General features: G+C 40.7%; 1 protein-coding gene and 1 pseudogene across 6 annotated transcripts in view; one reads left to right on the forward strand and one right to left on the reverse strand.

The window, feature by feature from the left end:
- ZNF606 (zinc finger protein 606) overlaps positions 1-1414 on the reverse strand; it is a 29221-nt gene extending 27807 nt beyond the window's left edge. For all 6 annotated transcript variants that reach the window (XR_009697810.1, XR_009697809.1, XR_009697811.1 and 3 more), the window contains exon 1: positions 1045-1414. The gene's annotated coding sequence lies outside the window, so the exon portion shown is untranslated. The remainder of the gene's footprint in view (positions 1-1044) is intronic.
- Positions 873-22529, forward strand: LOC133077814 (uncharacterized; annotated as a pseudogene).
- Positions 22530-22682: the final 153 nt, after the last annotated feature.

A 22682-nucleotide genomic window follows, 5' to 3' on the forward strand; every position in this document is an offset into this window, starting at 1 on the left:
AAAAATGGTCTTTTCTCACAGAAGATCCGGTGGGAATAAAGAGAACACATCCACAGAAACAACAAAAGACTCCTACAGGGCATTATAATTTACATGTCAAAAACATAACAGAATTTCTTAAGAGAAATGAAGGGTGACAAGAATTAGCTGAAAAATGGGCACGTTCCAGAATAAGAGGGCGGAAATCTGTCACCAGTTCTCAAGAGACAGCTACTGACAATGACAAGGTAGCTTTTCTGTTGATTTAACGAAAATTACTGTAAAATCTACCTACAACCTTCACACGTAAGTGGCTGTCTAGAGCAGAGAGGAGGCAGTAACGGGGGAATGACTACTTAACGGGTTCAGGGGTTTTCTACTTGGGGGGGTTATGAAAATGTTCTGCAATTATATAGTGGTGATGACTGCACAACGTTCTGAAAACACAACAAAATCACTGACTTGTACGATTAAATGGTTAATTTTATGTTACGTAAATTTTATCTTAAAAAAAAAAAAAAAATCCACCTGGAAGACCTACCAGGCCCAAGTCTGTCTGTCTGTCTCTGCTGGTGCAGAGGCCAACAGAAAGCCGGGTTTGGAGCCCAGACCTCCGCCAACTCCCTAAGTTCTAGGTTTACTTATGCAAGTCCCGCGACCTCTCTGAGGGCACCGACGCCCACTGGCAGAGCTCTGCGGATTCCTGGGAGCGTGCATAAAGCACTGGGACGCCCACTGGGCACCAGGAGCACCGAGATCTGCGCCCGAACTCCAAGTCGGCCCACTGAGTATTCTGCACTCTTGCCTGCAACTTGACAAAGTCCTCCGGTCACTGTACGTTTAAAGGAGCCCTGGGCTGTTCCCAACCCCCTTCTGACTTGCCTCCGCGTCAGATGAGAACGGGCTCGTACGAGAAACGCCCGCCGGGGAAGGAAAAGTGGACTCCCCGGAACGGCCTCGGAGGCGTCCTCGCCTCCCGCTTCCTGGCCTCCCGCCCCGGATTTCCTCCGCAACCCTGCCGCGGGTGCGATGCTCACAGCCCGTCCCGGGAACGGCCGGACTCACCTGGTTCGCAGCCACCGGCCTCGCACCCCTGCGGGCCGGTGCCCGCCGCTCTTCGCGGGTGACTTAACAAGCTCGCGTTTGCTTCGCCGGGGACGTTCGGACCGGCTCGCCCGTGCGTCTGGGGTTCCCGCCCGGGGGACAAAGGCCCAACGCGCAGGGCTCACCCGGGCCCGCCCAGCTGCTCCAGCGCGGCCGCGAGGCCGGAGGCGGGCCGAGGGACCCGCCCTGGCGTCGCGCCCACCGCGAGTGTAGGCGTCGGCTCTCCCCACCCGTTCTCCCGACCCTCCCGGCCGGCGGCAGCGGCAGCGGCAGCGGCAGCGGCAGCAGTAGCAACCCCACCGACTGGGCGACCGCCTCACCTCAGCAGCGGACAATGGCGGCCGCTCCCCCCCCGCCCCGGCCCGGCGTCGACCGGGACGCGCCGCGCAGACTGCTGGGAGTGGTAGTTCCAGGCGGAGCGCTTCCGGTTGGACCGGAAGCGCCACCTTGGCAAGTTCCTGGAGGTGCTCGGCCTCCGAGTTCCGCCTTCTAGGGATTTACCCGGACCGCCGTGCCAGAGGCCTCGGCGAGGCGGGCCGTGCTTTCCCAGCCGCGGACCGCGCTCCCCAGCCACCGCTGCCTGACGTTAGGGGGCCTCGGTAAATCGCCAGTGGGCGAGCCTCAGTTTGCCCGTCCGTAAAATGGCGGCTCGCGGTAGCCGCACTTAGCAGTGGGAACTTGGTTGAAGTCTGAGCACTTTCCTTTTCGTTCAGTAGTTACAAGATTGTAAGGAAGTGGTTGTTATGATACCCTTTTCGGACAAGGAACCTAATTTTGAGCTTCCGCTCACATATGAAGCCCTACTCCTTGTTACCGAGACGAATTTGAGTCCGCTGGACCGAGGCCTCCTTCCCAGCTGTGTTGGGGGTGACCCTTGCCCAGAGCTCCCTAGCCCCTTCCTCCTTGCTCCTTATTCGCCATGCCTGTTCATTTCTCCACCCTAGTTTCGACTGTTTAGTTGGGGGAACAGCATGGTGGTCAGAGAGAGAGTGGCCAATTGCAGAGAGCCTTACGGGCATCGTAATGGCTCTGGCTGTGAGCCAGGGCATGGTTCTGAGCAGAGCAGTCATGGGCTCTGGCCTCCTCAAAGGATCACTCACTCTGGCTTCTGTGTGGAGGGCAGACTTAAAGAGGGTGAGGGAAGGACCAGAGTGACCTTTGTACCAATGCAGTAATCAACGTGGGTAGTGATCCGTGGTCAGATTGTGGAAATGTTAGTGTTCTAAAGGTAGCGCCAACAGGCAGTAGGTTAAAGGTTGTGCATCATGGGCTGCAGTCCAGTCTGTAATACCCAGAACAAGGAAGGGCATGGAGGAGGCCTCTCAGTGCAGAGCTGTTCACCAAGGGCCGGTGGGGAGTGGGTTACAGGTGTATGATGATACTGCTTCCCTCATACCCAGGCCCTCTCCTACTTCAGGTACCCCAACTTGTTGGATGGTACCTTGTTCTCTCTGTGTCATGAGGTGGCAACGCTGGGGCGAACAGCCATCTTGGATACCACATTATGGAAGTCTGGGCTACGTCTGGGCTGTAACTGAGGTTTCTGAGTGGGGAGAGACCAGAGCAGTAGGAGAATCTAGGTTGTCTGTGGACATGCCCTTCCTCTGAGAGGTGCCCAAAATGTGGTCACCCCATGCCACGTGAAGGGCTTCAGCTGGTTCCATTTCCTCATAACCAGATAAGAATGAAAGGTAAAGGGAGGGGCTTCCCTGGTGGCTCAGTGGTTAAGAATCCACCTGCCAATGCAGGGGACACAGGTTCGAGCCCTGGTCTGGGAAGATCCCACATGCTACAGAGCAACTAAGCCCGTGTGCCACAACTACTGAAGCCCGCGCACCTAGAGCCCATGCTCTGCAACAAGAGAAGCCACTGCAATGAGAAGTCTGCACGCCACAATGAAGAGTAGCCTGCACTGGCCACAACTAGAGAAAGCCCGCATGCAGCAAGGAAGACCCTATGCAGCCAAAAATAAATAAATAAAAATTAATTAATTAATTTTTTTTTTTTTAAAGGTAAAGGGAGGAGGAGTCCAGGATACATTACTTGGAACAAGTAGGGTATTTTATGAACTGGGTTGTAGGGTCACCAATAGTATAATAACTAGCACAAGTCAGCTAGACTTGAAGTTACCTTATGCTCTCAAATCCTAGGATTAACTCATCTTCTCCAGTGAAGAGTCCAAGAGTCACTAAGGTCAACACTATGGGATTCTGAGTCCCCCTAGAAGGACGTCAAGATGCTTCTCTACTGCTGGTGACCATGCAGAAGCTCCCCCTTCCACAGCTTTTCTTTGCCACCAGTTCACCATTCAGCGTTCAGTTTCTCACATCCTTGGAATTTAACGTTAGACGTCTGCTCGTTTTTCTTTTAAGAAAAATATGTAAAACATAGTAAACTCGTAAGAGATTCAATGAAACCCTGTGAACACACTCCTAAGCTGAAAAAAAAAAAAAACATCAACCACAGGCTGAAACACCTGTGTTTCCCTCGCCAATAGAAACCCCCCTTCCTCCAGAGGCAGCCACTATCCTAAATGAGATGTGGATCACTCCATACATTTCCTGAAACTTTACATGCCCGTATTTGAGAGCAATACAAAGCATGTTTTGCATTCATATAAATGCATAAGATTTCATCTGCAACTTGCATTTTTTGCTCCATATATTTATCATTGAAAGATTTATCCTTTCAGTGTTTTTTTTTTTTTTTTTTCCATGTGGCATGTGGGATCTTAGTTCCCCAGCTAGGGAATCGAACCCGGCCCCCTGCAGTGGAAGCATGGAGTCCTAATGCATTATTTTAAAACTGCATTATTTATTTATTTATTTTTTGCATTATTTTTAAAGTTTTTTTTTTTTGACATGGACCATTTTTTTAAAGTCTTTATTGAATTAGTTACAATATTGCTTCTGTTTTATGTTTTGGTTTTTTGGCCATGAGGCATGTGGGATCTTAGCTCCGTAACCAGGGATCAAACCTGCACCCCCCTGCACTGCAATGCAAAGTCTTAACCACTTGACAGCCAGGGAAGTCCCAACGATTGCCTTTTTATATGCTTGTAATGAACAACTGGAAATTGAAAATAGTAAAAATACCATTTACCACAACATCAAAAAATATGAAATACTTAGGGATAAATGTGACAAAAGATGTGAAGAATTCGTACACTGAAAACAAAATATTGCTGACAGAAATTAAAGAAGACCTAAACAAATAGAGAAATATACTTGTTTATATGTTAGAGAACTCAATATTGTTAGGATGTCAATTATCTTCAATTGATCTATAGATTCAATGCATTTCCAATCAAAATCCCAGCAGGAGTTTTTGTAGACATGGAATCATATGAAAATGCAAAGACCTAGAATAATAAAAACAACTCAGAAATGAAGAAAATTGGAGAGTTAGCACTATCTGATCTCAAAAATTATTATAAAGTACATAATCGAAACAGCATGGTATTGGTATAAACAGATACATCAATGAAACAGAATATATAGTTCAGAAATAAGCCCATACATCTATGGGTAACTGATTTTTTACAAAGGCACAGAAGGCAACACAGTGGGAAAAGGATAGCCTTTGCAACAAGTAGTACTGGAACGACAGAATATCTATCTTTATATTTTTTAAAAAAAGAACTTTGATTCTTAACTCACACCGTGTACAAAAATTAAATAAAAGTGGATCAACTATAAGAACCCAATTTTTGAAAAAAGGGTAAAATATTTTCATGAAAGAAAATAGGCAAATGACAAACAAGCACTTGAAAAGATGTTCAACATCAATAGTAATTAGAGAAATATAAATTAAAACCACAATGAGTGGCTTCCCTGGTGGCGCAGTGGTTAAGAATGCAGGGGACACAGGTTCAATCCCTGGTCTGGGAAAATCCTACGTGCCACGGAGCAACTAAACCCATGCACCACAGCTAGTGAGCCTGCGCTCTAGAGCCCGCGAGCCACAACTACTGAGCCCACGTGCCACAACTACTGAAGCCCACGCACCTAGAGCCCATGCTCTGCAACAAGAGTAGCCACTGCAATGAGAAGCCCACGTACCGCAATGAAGAGTAGCCCCCACTCACCAAAACTAGAGAAAGCCCATGCGCAGCAACAAAGACCCAACACAGCCAAAAATAAATAAAATAAATAAATTTATTAAAAAAAAAAACACACAACGAGAATCCAATACACATCTACTGGAGTTGCAAAAATCAAAAAGACTGACCATACCAAATCTTGATGGGGATGTGGAGGAACTGGAACTCTCATACTTTGCTGATGGGAATGTAAAATGATATAACCACTTTGAAAAACAAAATGACAGTTTCTTAAAATGCTGAACTTACACCTACTGTATGATCCAGATATTTTAATCCTATTTATCCAAAAGGAAATATATGTCCATACAAAGACTTGTACACTATACTAGTGTTCATAGCAGCTTTATTTGTAATAGCCCCAAACTGGAAACAACCCAAATGTCCACCAACAAATGACTGGATAAACAAATTGTGGTAGATCCATAAAATGGAATACTAGTCAGCAGTAAAATGGAATGACCTATTGATACATGCAACAACATCAAAATAATTATGCTAAGAAGCCAGTTCCCCCTCCCAAAAAAAAGAGTATGCAACATATCATTCCATTTATATACAAGTCTAGAAAATTCAAGCTAATCTATAGTAACCGAAAGCAGACCTGTGGTCATTTGGGAACAGAGGAATGGGGAAGGGTGTGGAGAGGTAGGAGGAGGGACTTCAAGGGGCATGAAGAAACATGCAGGGGTGATGGTCATATTCATTTTCTTGATTGTGGTGATGGTTTTACAGATTTAAACGTCAAAATTGGAACTTCCCTGGAGGTCCAGTGGTTAAGACTCAGCGCTTCCACTGCAGGGGGCACGGGTTCAATCCCTGATAGGGGAACTAAGATCCCACAAGCCGCATGGTGTGGCCAAAAGAATAAAAAATAATTTTTTTAAAAAAGGTCAAGGGGAAAAAAAAAGTCAAGTGGACTTCCCTGGTGGTCCAGTGGTAAAGAATCCACCTTCCAATGCAGGGGACGCAGGATCGACCCCTGGTCAGGGAACTAAGATCCCACGTGCTGCAGGGCAACTAAGCCTGTGCGCCTCAACTAGAGAGAGAAGCCCGCGTGCCCCAACGAAGGATCCTGCATGCCGCAGTGAAGATCCCGCGTGCCACAACTAAGACACGATGCAGCCAAAAATAAAATAAATATTTTTTTAAAAGGTCAAAATTTATGAAATTGTACACTTTAAATACGTGCAGTTTATTTTTATTTATTTTTTTGGCTGCGTTGGGTCTTCGTTGCTGCGCTCGGGCTTTCTCTAGTTGTGGTGAGCGGGGGATAGTCTTCATTGAGGTGCGCGGGTTTCTCATTGTGGTGGCTTCTCTTGTTGCGAAGCACAGGCTCTAGGCACAAGGGCTTCAGTAGTTGTGGCACACGGGCTCAGTATTTGCGGCACACACGCCCTAGAGCGCATGAGCTCAGTAGTTGTGGCTCACAGGCTCTCGAGCACAGGCTCAGTAGTTGTGGCGCACGGGCTTAGTTGCTCCACAGCATGTGGGATCTTCTAGGACCAGGGATTGAGCCCGTGTCCCCTGAATTGGCAGGTAGATTCTTAACCACTGCACCACCAGGGAAGTCCATGTGCAGTTTATTATGTGTCAATTATACTGCAATTAAGCTGATTAGAAAGTCTTAGGAGAAAATACAAGATACTATTTTTAGGACCCAAACGTAGTTGGGATTTTGAACTGAAGACATAAAACACAAACAATGAAAAAAAAAAGACATTTTTTTAAATCCTTCTTTTCTTCAAAAGACACCATAAACAAAGTAAAAGATAGGACTCCATGCTTCCACTGCATGCACAGCTTGCGGGATCCCAGTTCCCCCACCAGGGATTGAACCCAGGCCACGGCAGTGAAAGCACCAAATCCTAACCACCAGACCACAAGGGAACTCCCTGCAATTAATTTTTTTGAGTACTTAGGATTTTTGTTATTTCAACTGTTTAAAAAACAACAAAAACAAAATGGAAAAAGATCTTTCCAAAATGATTGGATATTTACCTAAGGAAATTATTCTCACATAAAATCTCTAGAAGAACATCATTAACAACAACAAGAAGAAGAAGTTACTGTGGCCAATAACACTGAAAATGTTCCTCTTTTTATAGCAAAACCCAGGCCATGGCAGTGACAGTGCTGAACCCTAACCACTAGACCACCAGGGAGCTCCCTGCAATTTTTTAAAAAAATATTTATTTTTATATTTATTTATTTGGCTGCACTGGGTCTTAGTTGTGGCATGCTGGATCTTCGTTGCCACGTGCCAGATCTTTAGTTGCGGCATGTGGGCTATGTTAGTTGCAGCATGCGGGATCTACTTCCCTGACCAGGGATCAAACCTGGGCCCCCTGCATTGGGAGCGCAGAGTCTTAACCACTGGACCACCAGGGATTTTTGAATATTGATCTTGTATCCTGCAATCCTGCTATACTCACTTGCTAGTCCTAATAGTTTTTTTTTTCTTTTTGATTCCATCAGATTTTTTACATTGAAGATCATTTAATCTGTAAATAACAACAGATTTTACTTCTTCCATTCCAAATACGGATTCCTTTTATTCCATTTTCTTGCCAATTGCCTTAGCTAGAACCTCCATTACAATGTTGAATAGAAGTGGTGAGATCAGACATCCTTGTCTTGTTCTCATCTTAGGGGTAAAGCATTCCGTTTATTTCTATTGAGTGTGATATTACCTGTAGGTTTTTGTAGATGCCTTTTATCAGGTTGAGGCAAGGGACATGAAAGAACTTGCTAGGGTAATGGAAATGTTCTGTGTCTTGATATGCATTTGTCAAAAATGATTCTATGGTGCCTCTAAGATATGAGCACTTCACTGTTCTGGGTACACAGCAAAATTCTAGGCCAAGGGGATTCTCAGGATGAGAAAATTACTTTTGCACTTGGAGTTCTTCCTGCCCCAAGTTTGGGGCTCTGTTCCACCCGCTCACTGTTGTCCAGGGCTCTGCTGCTCTCTCCTTCTTTGTTCAGAGTTGCTCTAGACAATTTTGAGGCCTACCTGCACCCAGACCAGTTGCTTGTCCCCAGCGTGCTCACCTGTGAAGGGGTCACCTCCTTGAAATGCATCAAGGCTTCCTTGCTCCCAACCCCTCTTTGGTAGTGTACCATAGGAGAGTATAATTTTTAAACTTTGTTTTACTCATTGTTACATTGGGAGCTAAGGTTGTTCATGCACTCCTACGTCTTCATTGGAAACAAGTTCGAGGTTGTCATTTTCTTTAAAGCTACCTCTGTGATTAAAATGTAGTCAGGGGGAGAATCACAGGTGAGGGCCCCAGTAAGCTGTTAAGGATCTGAATCTTAAATTCTGGATAAAATGGGAAGACACAGGAACTTTCTCCACAGAGGCTGGCATGACAGGAGTTACGTTTCAGCAGGATTTCTACCTGCTGTTTGAAGAATAAACAGGTAAACAAATCTTTGCAAACTCTGATAAATGGTGTGATGAAGGATCAGCTAGGTCTGGTTGGTCATGAATGTCCTTTCTAAAGTGATGTTTAAGCCCAGACCAGAAGGATGGGTCTCAGCTTCCCAAAGGTTATGCTGGGTGGACTGTGGTTCCAGATGGAGGGAAAAACGTTTGCAGGCACCTTGACAAGATTCCAGGAACCAGAACAGGGCCAGTGCAAGCCAAGCAGGGTGAACACCTGGGACAGTGCTATGGTGGGAGCATTCAGAGGCAGGCAGAAACCAGACACAGGCTGAGAATTCTGGGAACTGTGCTGAATAAGTAAGCTGCATGTGTATCAAATGGTACACATTCACTGTAAACAAAATCGCTTAGGAAAAGGTAGAGCAAACATTGCTTAAAAGTCCCATCACCCATAGATAATGAATGTCAACATGTGGGTGACATTCTTCCACAGAGTTCCCCTGAGATTTACGGTTTCATAGAGTTGGGATCATCCAGGTTGTTATGAACCTAATTTTGTCTCCCAACAATATGCCATTTAATTTCTGCACCATAGTTACTTAAACATTCTCCTATTGGTGAGCATTTCTTAGTTTGCTGTTACAAACCGTGCTATAACAAAGGTCCTATGCCCGTGTGCGTTCATAACTGGGCAGTTATTTCCACGGGTGAGACTGCTGAATCAACTCATGAGCATACTTTACATATGGACACTTCTAACCTGACTACCCTTTAAAGAGGGTGCACCCATATAACCATCCATGGGTGCTGAATAATAGGGTCCATTTCCCTACTAGTTTTGCCTACATCCAACACAGTCTTTTAAAATCCTTGCCAGTCTTTACCTGTCAGTTAGCCTCCTGGGACTGAATTTTCTGCAGTCTAAACAGAACTTCCTTACTAGGATTTTTGTATTAAATGAGGTTACTTAGACTGAATGCTTGGGGTACTGCCTACCTCATAACAGGTGCCCAAGTATATACTTTTATCATTTTTATTTATATCTCTTTGATTATTGATGAGCTCATAGACTTTTCCATGTATTTATTGTCCATATGTACTCCTTTTGTGAACTGCCTGCTCATACATAAGGACTGGTGAGCAACCTTGCCTTGGTCCTTCCTGAATGGAACAGGAATGGCTCTAGGTCAGGGATTGGCAAAGCTTTTCTGGCATTTTGGCTTTTCAGGCCATGCGACCTCTTTCACAGCTACTCTACCTCATAAAGCAGCTACCGACAGCATGGAAATGAGTGGGTACATGCTATGTTCCAACAAAACTTTACTTACAAAAACACATGGGCCAGATTTGGCCTGTGGCCCCTAGTTTGCCAACCTCAGCTCTAGTGCCACCATTAAGCCTGATATCATCATATTATAAAAATACATTTTCCGTTACCAGGGTTTTTTTCCCCTGAAATAATAAATATTAAATTTTATCAGCTTCTTTTTCATTAATCATTGAGATGACTTGTTTTTCTCCACTGCTTGATTAAAATGGAGCATGGTAGTTGTATATTTCCTAATACAAAGTACCCGTTTACTGCAGTGATTGTTCTTAAATCCAGGTGTACTCACTGTAATGTCTGATCTGGAACTTTTGCATTAATATTCCTGAGAGATATTGGCCTTTTTCTTTCTTTGAGCTTTGACAGACTGGTATCACAAAAGAGGTAGCATTCAACTTTCTATATGTTCTGGAATAGTTGTATATCAAAGAGTTTTCTATTTCTTGAAGGTGGAAATAATTCAGTGGTAAAATAGCTTGGGCTTGAAATTTTATGGAGTAATTCCCAGAGAACTTTTTCAATTTATTCCGAAATGTTTAGTGTATTAGGTTTTCTGTGTCTTCTTCAGTCAATATTATGTTTTCCTAGAAAACTGTCTTTTTCATCTAAGTTTTTCAGGTGTGTTAACACAAAAAGGTACAAATCTTATGATATAATTTTCTCTATGTTTATTTCCCTTTTCATTCCCAATGGTGCAAATCTGTGTGTTATTTTTCTTGACCGTGTTAGTTTGGAACTTATAGTTTGTTTTTCTCAGAATCATCTTTTACCATGTATTTTCTCCTTTTATCACTATTACATCCTTGTTTCTGCCTTGATTAGAAATATTTTTTTCTAATTTCTTGTGTTTAGCACTAAATTTATTTCCATTTCTTCTTGTTTTTGCTACTTTAGTGCACCCATTTCTAATGATTCAGACTGACATTTGAGCTTCTTTCTCCTCCTTGTATTTTTATGTGTTGTAAAACTGTACCAATTTTTAGAGAAACAAAAAGGCACAGTATTCCCAGACTCTTATTAAATTAGCTATGTTCATTTCTGTTTTCTTCTAAGCCCTTGTCCAGATGCACACATAGGACAACACAGCCACAACAATTCTGCACTTCTCAGTACACATTACAGGTGCTTTCCATATTTCTACAGTGTTCATAATAACAGTTTATGGTGACTTCCTGAAACAAATTAGAAGTACCCTAACTTTCTAGCATTGGAGAACAAAGAAGTAAATAATAGCACTCTGGCTCTTTGAAATAGTACATTCAGTCTTTGAGTCAAATATCATCAACCTATTCTGACTTCTCAGCAACAGCCTTTCCCACACTGGTTGATTGTATTAACTAGTATTATTGAAGGGAGTTTTGATTTTACTAGTTATTTTTCATTGGCAATTTACCCAGGTATCAAATACCACCCAGTCTCAGCCCTTCTCTGGAAATGGTTAAAAAAGACAAAATCTACATATACTTGTATAGCTTTTGTGAATTGTGTAATTTCCTCCCCCTGGTATGAGTTCTTTGGTGCCCAATAAAGTTAGAACCTTGATTGAAAGCTTTCCCACAGTGATGACATTCATACGGTTTCTCTCCAGTGTGTGTTCTCTTATGTTGAGTGAAGGATAAATGAAAACTGTAAGTTTTCCCACATTCATTACATTTGTAGGGTTTCTCTCCAGTATGTGTTCTCTTGTGCACATTAAGATTACACCGTCCACTGAAGGATTTTCTACATTCATCACATTTATAGGGATTCTCTCTAGTATGAGTTCTCTGATGTACATTAAGGTGAGAATTTTGGCTAAAAGATTTTCCACATTTATTACATTTATAAGGTTTCTCACCAGTGTGAATTCTCTGGTGCAAAATGAGGTGAACACTCTGCCAGAAAGATTTCCCACATTCATTACATTCATAGGCTTTTTCTCTACTGAGATTTCTTAGATGGAGAGAAAGACATGAAAGCTTCTTAAAGGCTTTCCAACATTCATTACATTCATAGGATTTCTCCTTACTATGAGTTCTCATGAACTGAGAGAGGTGTGACCTATGGGTAAAGAAATCCCCACTTTCCTTATATCTGTAACATTTTTCTCCAGTATTAATTATCTCATGTGTAGAAAAGCATATGCTCTGGTTGGTATATTTACCATGCTCATTCAACTTACACAATTTTTCCAGGACTTTTCCACATGGATTGCATTTACAAGATTTCTTTTCTACCAAGATTTCCTGATGATTCTGTAAAACAAAATTATGCTGTAAACTGTGAACTCCTGAGTCACTTTGATGAAAATGTTCTTTGATAAGAAATCTCTGTGAAGAAACAAAGTCGGAATTGAAGCTGCATTTCCCCACAACTTCAGCATTTTCCCAATCCCCATCCGGGGTCACTAGTTGCCCTTGTTCATATTCCACTGGCCCCACACTAACACTGTACATCTTCTGCTTTTCTGATTCATCCTCAGATTTCCAGTCATCTGCTACGGTAGAACGCCAGGAATCACCCATTGTGTATCTTTCCAGGTTCATGCTGCTGGGTAATCCGTCACCAGAAATGGCCTCTGTTGATGGTGACTCTTGGCTTTGAGGTCTGTTCTTCCATGCTGGAAGGAAATGAAAAACAGGTGCTTGGGAAAAAACTCCTAGAGTGAGAATGATGAGATAAAAGCAACAAGACGTGCACAATACAAGTAGATGTTTTTAAATATCAACTAAGGGAACAGATGGAACTTTGAGAAGAGAAGCCACAAAATGTACACACAGAACAAGAGGAATCCACAGGAAGACTGATCAGCTAAAAAAGTCATCAGCAAAACAGGGGGAGAAGACACATTAGGGGAAACATCATGGAATAAGCAGACATCCCAAACATAAAATATTCTGAACAGCCACCCCTCTTTAATGCTTAGATATCTCCAAATTCTGATCCATCTCCCTAGTTAGGTCCATTCTTCCTGTAACTGACATCATATTAACCTTCCTAACAAACAAGTTTCACAATGTCAAGAGAATACCTCTTTAGACCCAGTCCTCCCGAGCACTCAGAAACAGGGTCAAACTACCACAGCTCTCCTTGTTCCTTTTTCTGCTGGTTTTCTTTAGTTCTCCCTGTAAGTGACCATTTCCCCCATTAACACACAGTTCCTGTCTGTTTGAGGACCTGCCTTTGATCCCCAAGGTCTCAGGTGACAGCAACCCTTCCCTTTCTTCTCATCATTCAGGTCACAACTCCCAGGTCACCTCCTCTAAGAGACCCTCTCTGACCTCCCCTCCTATATGGGTTCCTCCTCATTTTCCAGCTCACTGTCCTGTTTTATCTGCTGCTCAGCACTGGTTAGCACTATTTAACATCACCTTGTTCTTTTGGTCCTTTATTGTCTGCTCTTCCCCAGACACCAGCACAGCACTGGTAGCTCTGTGGGTGCCTGGGACATGTCTGTGAGGTGGACAGAGTGTACACAATTGTGCTCCTGCCAGGTGGGGAGGCCCTACATTCCTGTCCACAGGGAGGAGGCTATGGAACTGACTGTGAGGAGGGCTTTGCAAAGTCAAGCAGAGCAAAGGAGGGGACCCAGAAACCTGCAGCGGGTTTCTCCATGAGTCCTTAGCTGGACCCTAACTGCAAATGTATCGGAAAAGGCTCTCAAAGACCTGGCAAAGAACAGCTGCTAGGGTTCTGAGCAGAGGTTTCAGGAGTTACACAATGTTGGGAGGCATTAGAGTTCTGACCCAGCTTGGGCAAAAGAACTTCAGTAAGCACCCAAGGCATTCAGCTGAAACCCTAGAAAGCTACATCCCAGAAGGAGAGACCATGCCCAAGAATAAGGGCTACATCCAAGGATTAAGCAAAATCAAAGTAACTCTACCTTAATCAATCCTAAACCAAGCCTCATCAGGATTAGGGTGATTTGTAATTATTTAACCACCTACCAAAACAAAATGCACACTCTTTAGAAGAAGACAACAATCTATAGTCCCTACAATGTATCATCCACAGTGTCCAGTATACAAAAATATGACTAGAATCAGGAAATGTAAGAATCAGGAAAATGTGACACATAATCAAGAAAAAAAAGTCAACAAAAATAGATATCCCAAACATTAGAAGTAGCAGGAAAAGATTTTAAAATAACTATTATAAACATGATAAATAATTTCATGGAAAAAAAAGAAGAAAAGAACCAAAAAAATTCTAGAGCTAAATAAAAATATAATATCTGACGTAAACCATGAATGCACTTAACTGCAGACTGGACACAGTAGAAGAAAGGATTGTGAACTAAGGCAGGTAAGTGGAAACTTTATGATGATACAAAGGAAGAGAAAAGAATGTAAAAACAGAGCATCTGACACAGGATTAATGTGTAACGTGTAATGTTACAGCAGAGAAACAGAAAGCAGCAGAAGGCATATTTGAAGAGAAGTGGGAGAGAGTTTTCCTAGATTGATTAAAGGCACCATCCTATAGATCCAACAAGCTCAGCAAACTCCAAACAGAATCATTTCAAAGAAGACCTCACCTAAAACATCACAATCTGTTGAAAACCAAATAAAAAGTAAAAATCTTAAAAGTAATCAGAAGAAAACAACAGATTACATTCATGGAACAACAAGAAGGAAAACAGCTGACTTCCCACAAGAAACAATGGAAACAAGGAAACAAAAGACAAACATCTTTAAAGCTGAAAGAAAAAACCTAAAATTTTATATCCAAGAAAAAAATCCTTCCAAAATGAAGGCTTAATAAAGACATTTTTAGGCTCGCATGTTCATACACACACACACACACAAAGTGGAGAGAATTTTTCACCATCTGAGCATATCACAAGAAATACTACAGCATGTTTTGTTGTTGTTTTTACATAGAGTAGTTTATTCCCTATCGCTCTACAGTCATAAGAAGTGATATAACAATAAAACTGAAAGGTAACTAACATAATCCTGATGATGAAACTCAATAACAAAGCAGGTACCTGAAACTGAACATCGTTTAACAAAATGGAGGAAAAGCCACGAGCTGATGTTGTCTTTTAACCCTTGACCCTCTATCTTTTCACTACTGCATTCAGCCAATATTCCTTAATAGTACTGGCTTCTATCAACTGCCTGCATAATCTGGGTTTTAGAAGATTACATGTCTAACTAGAAGCCTCTCCCCTTCCACCATTATCCTTCATAACAGCAGAAGTATAGGTATGTACATTTATTTCCTGGCAAATGTTCTATCCCTAAGGTCTGAAATTTATAACATTAGCTTTTAAATTTTATTATTATCTTTCAAAAACTATTCTTCTGGTTGTTAAATCAATTATCATCGATGTTAATTTTTTATCTACAGGTAATTTCTATTGCTAATACTCTATGGTGATAGTAAAGCAACGTCAAAACTCTAGCATAAGGTTACCCTCTGAGAGTTAATCTAGTAAAATTAACAAATAATGACTGAGACTCATCATCTGTATAAATAAACAAAGTGTCAATTATTGTAAATGTCTGCCTCAATCTCAACCAGGGTAACGGCAGTCTGATCTTGGGGAGAAATTACTGATACATGATGTTAAGTAAGAAAGCTAGAACCGAATCAGTACAAGAAAGATCATAATAACAGAAGTAACTTGGATGGTGGTATTTGCAAAGCACTGAAATCTGGCATGTTACATCTGTTAGATATGTAACCTGATATATAACCAATATTTACTGAGTTAAGTAATCTGAACTGAGAATAAAGAAGCCAGATATGGTGATAATGTAGTCCTTACCCTAATAGATGTTTACTGTTCAAGGGCAACAACCTGCAGAGAAAATCTTATGATTCTGACGTTTGACATCATATATTTTAGCATGTCATTACATACTTCAATGTATGCTAAATACAGCTAGTAAAGTCATTCTAAATGACAATCTCTGGGGGAAAGATATACATGAAAACCAGATTTCCATTTTACCCTCTCCCCACTTAATTTCCATTTTTTTAATGTAACTTTTTTGTTGAGCTCGTATTAAACACTTATCAAAACAGAATCAAAAAAGTGAAAGGTCACAGGCAGTGTGGGTTTAAACTTTAAAGCACCAAACTCAGAGACACAGGAACTGAACCATCAGTTCTAATCTCATTAACTTTTTCCCTGTAGATGCTCTCTGCTCCCTTAAAAACAGTTCATGAACTGCACCTCCCTCCCAGAGAGAAGTGAGACACATGGGGGAGCCTCATCCAGGCTGGAATGACAGAAGAAGCAGCCAAGACTTTAGAATGATGACAGACTCATCTGAAATCTCCTCCGGGTACAGCATGTTTTTTAGCCTGAAAGGAAACCATCAAAGATAGAAGCCTGGATCTGCAGAAAGGAATGAAGAGCAACCCCAAAACTAATTAACTAGGAAAAAAATATTGTACAAAGTTACTTTTAAATTCCTTTAAAATGCTGGTGACCATATAAAGCAAGAATAACAACAATGCATAATGGACTTATATAATATGTAAAAGTGATACATACGACAACAGGAAAAACTGCAATTATACTAATATATAAGTTCTTACATTAAGTGGCATAATATTAATTCCAGGTAGATTATTATAAGATAAAATTTGTATTGTTAACCTTAGAGCAAATAAAACATAAGATTATACAATACTACAAAGACATAAAGCTAAGAAGAAATAAAAGGAGATGAAATGGAATAAATACCCAATTAATCCAAAAGAAGGCAGAATGGAAAAACAAAGGTACAAAGACCAGATAAGGCAAACAGAATAACAAGGTGGCAGACATAAACCCAAACATATCAGTAATTATATAATAAATACAAATTTACTGAACAAATTAAGAAATAAGACTGCCAAAATGGATTACAAACAAAACCCAATTAAATGCTGTTTACAAGAGACTCACTTTAACATTTCAACAGGTGAGTTGAAAGTAAAAATAAAGAAAAAGACATGTGGGACTTCCCTAGTGGTCCAGTGGCTAAGGCTCTGTGATCCCAATGCAGGGGGCCTGGGTTCGATCCCTGGTCAGGGAACTAGATCCCACATGCAATCTTTGCATGTGGCAATGAAGATCCTGCGTGTGGCAACTAAGACCCGGTGCAGCCAAATAAATTTTTTTAAAAGTGTATGTTCAATAGGAAGACCAAACAATCTGCCATGTCATTAAGCCCAGTAACATAGCTTCAAAATACATGAAGCAAAAATTGGTAAAAAATATTCAGAGATACAAACTACTATGTATAAAATAGATAAGTAACAGGATATATTGCACAGCACAGGGAAATACAGTCATTGTTTTGTAATAACTTTAAATGGAATATAATCTATAATACTGAATCACTATGTTGTACACCTGAAACTAATATAACATTGTAAGTCAACTATACTTCAATAAAAAAATAAAGTTATGCTAGCTTCATAAAAACTTTTTTTAAGTTTTCATCACAAGAAATAAAAAATTATAGCTATGTGGTGATAGATTTTAACTAAACTTATTGTGGTAAATATTTCAAAATATATAAATAGATCAAATCATAATGTTGTACAGCTTAATGTAATACAATTTTACATGTCAATTATATCTCAATAAAACTAGAAAAAGAAAAAAGAATTGATTAAAAAAATATAAAGAAATCCAGTAATGGTTGGAGATTTTAACACTCTTCTGTCAGTAGCTGACGGAACAAGCAAACAAGAAAATCCATGAGAATAAAGTGTGCAACACAACTAAGCAACTCAACTTAATTGACATTTATCAAGCACTGTGCCTAACAAGAGCAGAATACACATGCACTAAAATAGATCATATGCTGTCTCATAAAGACATTTCTCAATAAATTTAAAAGGACTGGATACATACAGAATATGTTATTTGACCACAATGGAATTAATCTGGCCATCAATAATAAAAATCTCCTCATATTTAGAAATTAAACAGTGTATTTTACAGATCAAAGAAGAAATCAGTTTCATATATTCAAAGAACTGACCGCTAATGAAAATATAACATATGAAAATGTGCAGGATGCAGTTAAAATAGACTTAAAGGAAAATGTGTAGCTATAAATGCAAGCATCAGAAAGGAAGGATTAAAATTAATGACCCAGGGACTTCCTGGGTCCAGTGGTAAAGAATCTGCCTTGCAATACAGGGGACATGGGTTCGATCCCTGTTCAGGGAACTAAGATCCCACATGTCACAAGGCTGCTAAGCCCACATGCCACAACTACTGAACTCACGCGCCTCAACTAGAGCCCACATGCCACCAACTACAGAGCCCTGGAACATGTGCGCCACAACTAGAGAGAAGCCCGAGTACCACAACGAAGAGCCCAGGCCACAAGGAAAGATCCCGCATGCCTCAACAAAGATCCCACGTGCCGCAACTAAGACCCGATGCAGCCAAAAATAGATAAAATAGATAAATAAATAATAAATAAATCTTAAAAAAAAAATTAATGACCTAAGCTTCTACCTCAAAAAGCCAGGGAAAAGGAAAGCAAATTAAACCAAGAAAAAGTAACAAAATAGTCAAGTGGGGAAACCAACAGAACAAAGGTAAAAAAAAATACAATCATGACAATACATGCATGTAGAGTATTTGATAAAATATAATGCCCATTCATGATAAAAACTCAGCAAACCAGGAATAGAGTGCCCTCAATCAGACTGCCCTCAATCAGATAAAGGGCATCAGATCACATTTAATGGTGAAATACTGAATGCTATTTCTTGGTATCATGAGCAAGGCAAGTATGTCCATTCTCACTTTTATTCAAGATTGTACTGGATAATCTAAAGTAACAGATATCATATAACAATGGTTGTCACCTCTGGGGGTACTAACTGGAGAGGGACATAAAGGAAATATATGGGGAGATGAAAATATTCTATGTGTGGATTAGAGTATAGGTTACATAAATATACAGTTCTAAAACTTTACTGGACTGTACTCTTAAGGACAGCATGTCTCACTGTTAAGTACCAGAGATCCTAGTCAGTATAGTTAACATTAAATAAGGAAAACATAAAGGCTGGAAAGGAAGAAGTAAAGCAATTTTTTTTTTTTTTTTTTTGTATATGACATGATTGCGTAAGAAATCCAAGGAAACTAACAAATTTCTAGAACATGTAAATGATTTTAGCAAATTCACAGTGATGAAATAAAATTTATATTTTAAGGCAGGACAAGAAAAAATTAAACATAAAATTCTCTGTGTTTGTTTGGGCCTTCTCCCTCCCTCCCTAATGTGCAGCGTGAATCTGCATTACACATTAACCAGAGCTCCTCAAAGATGGGAGTGCCTGCTCGACGGTAAAGATCAATTTTTTTCCCTTTCTTCTGACTCTAGCAACGTAACTTCTTAAAAGAACAGCATTCTTGGGACTTCCCTGGCGGTCCAGTGGTTAAGACTCCACCCTTCAAATGCAGGAGGCGCAGGTTCGATCTCTGGTTGGGGAGCTAGGGTCTCACATGCCGCGCAGCGCGGCAAAGAAAAAAAAAAAGAACAGCATTCTTTCCCAACTCTGTAGGGGTCACAGTGACTTGCTGCTCGCTTTGTACGTGCTTACCTGGACTATCTTTGGAGAACTTTATATAAAATATAAGCATTTTGATGTACCACCCTCCTACTCTCAATAGGAGGACTCCCACCACTATCAGGATTCATGCCTAAATGAATGATTATTCAAGAAATAACAAAAAACAATACTATTATCCTACCCACACTCATAGCTACCACAGCACTGCTCAACCTGTACTTCTACATACAACTCACGTACTCCACAGCACTGACCTTATTCCCCTCTACAAACAACATGAAGATAAAATGACAATTCAACTCTACAAAACAAATAATCCTTCTACCAACCATAATCGAAGTATCCACAATACTTCTACCTCTCACACCAATACTGTCAATCCTAGAATAGGAATTTATGTTAAACCAGACCAAGAGCCTTCAAAGCCCTAAGCAAGTACAATTTACTTAATTTCTGCCTAATAAGGATTGTAAGACTATATCTTACATCAATTGAATGCAAATCAAACACTTTAATTAAGCTAAATCCTCACTAGATGGGAGGCATACATCTCCCACGAACTTTTAGTTAACAGCTAAATACCCTAATCAACTGGCTTCAAAAAAAAGGTGGGAGAGGTCCCCGCAGGGTTGAAGCTGCTTCCTTGAATTTGCAATTCAAAATGATCAATTCACCACGGGACTCAGCAAAAAGAGGACTTAACCTCTGTCTTTAGATTTACAGTCTAATGCCTGCTCGGCCATTTTACCTATGTTCATAAATTGCTGATTATTCTCAACCAACCACAAAGACATTGGTACTTTATACTTACTATTTGACGCTTGAGCCGGAATGGTAGGCACTGGCCTAAGCTTATTAATTCGCGCTGAACTAGGCCAACCCAGAACACCGCTCGGAGATGACCAAATTTACAACGTGGTAGTAACGGCCCACGCATTTGTAATAATTTTCTTTATAGTTATACCCATTATAATTGGCGGGTTTGGAAACTGGCTAGTACCCCTAATAATTGGGGCGCCCAATATGGCTTTTCCCCGTATAAACAATATGAGTTTCTGATTACTCCCTCCTTCTTTCCTATTATTACTAGCATCATCAATAGTTGAAGCCGGTGCGGGTACAGGTTGAATTGTATATCCACCCTTAGCTGGAAACTTAGCACACGCAGGAGCTTCAGTTGACCTTACTATTTTTTCCTCTACATTTAGCTGGTGTATTCTCAATTCTTGGGGCTATTAATTTTATCACTACTATCATCAACATAAAACCACCCGCTATAACCCAGTACCAAACACCACTATTCGTATGATCAGTACTAATCACAGCAGTATTGATTCTACTATCCTTACCTGTCCTAGCAGCCAGAATCACCATGCTATTAACTGATCGAAACCTGAACACAACTTTCTTCGATCCTGCAGGAGGAGGAGACCCAACCTTATATCAACATCTATTTTGATTCTTTGGACACCCTGAAGTATACATTTTAATCCCACCTGGATTTGGAATGATCTCACACATTGTAACCTACTACTCAGGTAAAAAAGAGCCTTTCGGGTATATGAGTATGGTATGAGCTATAATATCAATCGGGTTCTTAGAGTTTATCATATGGGCCCATCAAATATTCACAGTAGATACAAACGCTGATACGCGAGCATACTCTACATCAGCCACTATAATTATTGCTATTCCTACAGGGGTAAAAGTATTTAGTTGATTGGCAACACTCCATGGAGGCAATATTAAATGGTCCCTGGCCATGAGGTGAGCCTTAGGTTTCCTCTTCCTTTTCACAGTCGGCGGACTAACAGGTACTGTCCTAGCTAATTCATCATTAGACATTGTCTTTCATGATACCTACTATGTAGTCACACACTTTCACTATGTGCTCTCAATGGGAGCTGTTTTTGCTATCATAGGAGGATTTGTACACTGATTTCCACTACTCTCAGGATATCCACTCAACATGAGCAAAAATTCACTTCGTGATCATATTCGTGGGTGTCAACATAACCTTCTTCCCACAACATTTTCTAGGCTTATCTGGCATGCCTCGACGATACTCCGACTATCCAGACACCTATACAACATGAAATACTATTTCATCAATAGGCTCATTCATCTCATTAACAGCGGTCATACTGATAGTCTTCATTATCTGAGAAGTATTCACATCCAAAGGAGAAGTATTAACAGTAGAACTTACTACTACAAATTTAGAGTGGTTAAATGGATGTCCTCCACCATACCATACATTTGAATAGCCAACCTACGTTAATCTAAAGTAGCCAAGAAAGGAAGGAATCGAACCCTCTTTTATTGGTTTCAAGCCAACATCATAGCCGCTATGTCTTTCTTCATGAATGAGGTATTAGTAAAATTTTACATAACTTTGTCGAAGTTAAGTCACAAGTGAAAATCTTGTATACTCTACGGCATATCCCTTCCAACTAGGTTTTCAAGACGTAAAATCACCCATGATAGAAGAATTGCTACATTTTCAAGACCACACACTGATAACTGTTTTCCTAATTAGCTCCTTAGTTCTCTATATTATTACGCTAATACTTACAACTAAGCTAACACATACTAGCACAATAGATGCACAAGAAGTAGAAGCTATCTGGACTATCCTACCGGCTATTATCTTAATCTTAATTGCCCTGCCATCATTATGAATCCTTTATATAATAGATGAAATCAACAATCCATCTCTTACTGTAAAAACTATAGACCACCAATGATACTGAAGCTATGAATATACTGACTACGAAGACCTAAATTTTGATTCTTATATAAACCCAACACCAGACCTAAAACCAGGAGAGTTACGACTGCTAGAAGTAGATAACTGAGTAGTTTTACCTATAGAGATAACAATCCAAATACTAATCTCCTACGAAGACGTATTACACTCATGGGCCGTACCCTCCTTAGGCCTAAAGACAGACGCAATCCCAGGGCACCTAAACCAAACAACCCTAATATCAACACAACCAGGCTTGTATTACGGACAGTGTTCAGAGATCTGTGGGTCAAACCATAGCTTCATGCCAACTGTCCTTGAGCTAGTGCCCCTAAAATACTTTGAAAAATGATCCATGTCTATGCTATAAACTCATTAAGAAGGTAGATTAGCGTTAACCTTTTAAATTAAAGACTGAGAGCTAAAGTTCTGCTTGATAGCATGACACAACTAGATATATCAACACGATTTACTACTATTTCATCTATATTTCTAACATTATTTA

This window comes from Eubalaena glacialis, chromosome 18 (genome assembly GCF_028564815.1).
Source record: "Eubalaena glacialis isolate mEubGla1 chromosome 18, mEubGla1.1.hap2.+ XY, whole genome shotgun sequence".
NCBI classification, from domain to species: Eukaryota; Metazoa; Chordata; class Mammalia; order Artiodactyla; family Balaenidae; genus Eubalaena; species Eubalaena glacialis.